Raw genomic sequence first — 3,635 nt, 5'->3', positions numbered from 1 at the left:
AGTTTTTATTCTAGTGTTCTGTGGAAGAGTCAGAAAATAAGCAATAAATAAATATATGTGGGGGCAATAATTAGTGCTATGAGGCACATAAAAAAGATAAGGTGACAGATGGCTACAGAAGGGGGTTTGGTAGAGATGTTATTTTAAAGAATCAACAGGATGGCTTCTCTGAACGGGTAACTTTGAACAAAGATCTGAGTGAAGGAAAGGAGAGAGACTTTTGAAGATCTAAGGGAATAAGTAGTGTTGCAAACAGAGCGAACAGATAGAGGCCAGAGTGGCTAGGGCAGAATAAAATGGAGAGTGTTATGAGATGAGGTCAGGAAGATAAGCAGGAACTAGATTGTATGGAGTCTTGTAGAGTGTGATAAAGGGTTTGGATTTCATCCTGAGTCATGAGAGATTATAAAAGGTCATGCAAGTTTTTGAGCAGGAGATTGACATAATCAGATTTATTTTTTAATAGATTATTCTGGTTGCTGCACATGAAACTGGCAATAGGAGGTATGAGTGAAAGAGATAGAAGTCTGTAGTGACAATCAATGTGACAGATGACAGTGACTTGGCCAGGATGATGATAGAGTTATCAGATGCGCTTGTTGTCAGAGTGTGACTTGAAGCTAGAGTCAAAAGCACTTGCCAATGGATTAGATAGAGTGATTACTAAGAGGTATAAAAACTGATCCCTCAGGTGGACCAGCTTCCCTGGTGGCTCAGCAGATAAAGAACCCACTCGCCAATGAAGGAGATGCAAGAGACTGGTTCGATCCCTGGGTCAGGAAGATTCCCCTGGGGAGGGAAATGGTAACCCACTCCAGTATTCTTGCCTGGAAAATTCCATGGACAGAGGAGCCTGGTGGGCTATAGTCCATGGGATCGCAAAGAGTCAGACATGACTGAACATATATGTCTCAGTTGGACCACATGAACTGAGTGAATAGTGGAACTATTTCAGAATGGGGGAAACTGGGAGAGAATGGAGGGATTGGAAGTGTTATGCTTGACATGATTCTTTGACATCTACATGCCAGTGTCAAATAGGCTAAAGGGAGAGGGAGGAACTGTGGATATGCCAGGAGCTGTCAGTGTATAGATAGAAATTAAATCTGCAAACAGAGGAAGTCACTTGGGGATAAGTGTGAATAGATACAAAAAGGGGGTGGAATTCTTGGGCATGCCAAAATATAGAATTCAGGAAGAAGAAACCATTCCAGCAAAAGACACAAAATGGAACAGATAGTGAGGTGCCCAGAGTATATCATTTCCTGAGAAATCATACTGAAGATTGATTCAGTGATTCTGAACAAGGGGGTGATCGAATGAGACTCCAATGTGCTTCTCCGAGCTGTTGTAGGGCACCTTGTGGAAACTTTCAAAACATGTCTCTTGGCACAAGCAAAATAAATCAGAGTAAATAACATATTGACCATATATACACATACATAAAATAAGTATTATACTGTCTTTTTAAAAGTCTTAATACATTTTAATTACATTAATACATTTCTCAAAAAGAGGAAAAATTTATTTCTTCATATTGGTCTAGCACAGTTACAAATAACATTACAGTCTCTATTTTCAAGCCTTAATATTTTCAAAATGGGATCTTCTTTGCATATTCATATTTTGCCAACTTTGTCCATCGATCTTCCCTCATGGTTGGTTGAAGAACTACTTTTTATTCATTTTAATTTCAAAAGGTTTTTTCATGTGATTCAATACATATACATATAGTAGTGGGAAGTCTTAAGCAGAAAGATAAGTTTGGCGGAGATTTGTAAAAATCCAATCTCACAATAAATTCCAGAAATTGCAATCCTGAGCATGAAAACATATGAAATGCTTCACAGATTTGCATGACATCCTTGCACAGGGGCCATGCTAATCTTCTCTGTATCATTCCAGTTTTAGTATATCTGCTGCTGAAGTGAACACATAAGTTTTATACTTTTTAATCAATTCCATTTTGTTTGATGACACAAAAATTAAAATATTTTGTACTTTTACAGTATTAGAGATGTGGATCAGTAAGTAAAGTTGATCAATTAAATTAGGGAAGGAGGCTTCAATATTAGGGAGAGATCATAAATATATGACTGAATCTCTTCCATGTTATCTTCTTGAATCCCCTAAACACTATCCCTAACCTCCCAGAGGAATCAAAGTAAATAACTTAAATAAAAACATACACAGTACTAGCAAGTTTTACATCATTGTTTATAATTTTCTGAACCCCTTTGTTAAAAGAGCATTCTTATTTAGGTTAATTCCAACATATTATTTCCTTTTACCTATTATTCCTAGATTTCTCCCAGTGGTAAAACAGAATAGATTTAATTCTTGCTAATTATATCAATGCTTCAAAAATTATGCTCAAATTAAATCTTCTATGTAACATGCTTTTCGGAGAAGGCAATGGCACCCCACTCCAGTACTCTTGCTTGGAAAATCCCATGGATGGAAGAGCCTGGTAGGCTGCAGTCCATGGGGTCTCGAAGAGTCGGACACTACTGAGCGACTTCACGTTCACCTTTCACTTTTACGCATTAGAGAAGAAAATGGCAACCCACTCCAGTGTTCTTGCCTGGAGAATCCCAGGGGCGGGGGAGCCTGGTGGGCTGCCGTCTATGGGGTCGCACAGAGTCAGACACAACTGAAGCAGCTTAGCAGCAGTAGCAGCAACATGCTTTTAACTATTATGATAATTAAATTTTGATCATCACCCATTTAAAAAATTTTCTCTTTTTAACATCACTACCAAAATAGTCAATAGAGGGAATTAGGACTAACATCCCCCTTCTCCACTTTTCAGGCAATATACTTCTATTAATGCTACTAGTCATATTATTATTATTATTATTACTGGTAACAATAGCTGCTGCAGATGTAATAATACTAGTAGAGGTAATTTTTTCCTTTTTTTCTGGCTTAATATATATCACTCCTTGTGCCCTCATGAGCTTTCAGATGTAAAACTCTCAAGTATATGTTCCATTTCAATCAGGGATTACTAGATAGCTATGTTTGTTCCCATGCTAGACTTATGCTATTAGTTTTATATGTGTTATCCTTGTAATTACCCAAACTGAGATCTCTTAGTTTCACCTTTACATATGATGGACAATATAGTATGGTAGTTAGAAATATGTTCTTTCAGTTGGCTTAAAATCCTAGACCCAATATTACTGTACAACTTTAGGCAAGTCAATTACATTTCCATACATTATTTTTTCATCCATAGGATGAATATGGGAATAAATATCTGACATCTCTTTTATCACTGGAAACCTATGTTTGTAAATCAGTTTTTTAAGTGTTTGTCCTATAAACATGACTTCAATAACTAACCTGCTGCTTGCTGCATTCCCATGTATTCAAGTCCCTGCTTCAATAGAGAAAGCAACTCTCTTTTGTCCTTGCTAGTCCTGAAAGCACAATTGCTGGATTCCTTTGATGTCCCATTTAAACTGTATCATAATTTACCCACATGGACAACTACTATGCTGTGCCTTGCACCTGTCTACCTAACACTATCAATTGTATCTATAAAAATGATGTATCAGGAATTGATATATACCATCTTCCTGAGAAGATTTTATCATCTTATTATTTAATTTTCATAATTCAAGAATTAG

The 3,635-nt window shown here is 36.8% G+C and overlaps 1 non-coding gene across 1 annotated transcript; it reads right to left on the bottom strand.

Moving 5' to 3' along the window:
- Positions 1 to 1,828: 1,828 nt before the first annotated feature.
- On the bottom strand, positions 1,829 to 1,935 carry LOC112585817. The gene has a single exon (XR_003110400.1). It is a non-coding gene; the product is annotated as a U6 spliceosomal RNA (small nuclear RNA).
- Between the last annotated feature and the right edge of the window lie 1,700 nt (positions 1,936 to 3,635).

This window comes from Bubalus bubalis, chromosome 6 (genome assembly GCF_019923935.1).
Source record: "Bubalus bubalis isolate 160015118507 breed Murrah chromosome 6, NDDB_SH_1, whole genome shotgun sequence".
Lineage (NCBI taxonomy): Eukaryota > Metazoa > Chordata > Mammalia > Artiodactyla > Bovidae > Bubalus > Bubalus bubalis.
The sequence above is the reverse complement of the archived record's forward strand: the minus strand, read 5'-3'. Positions and strand labels throughout refer to the sequence as shown.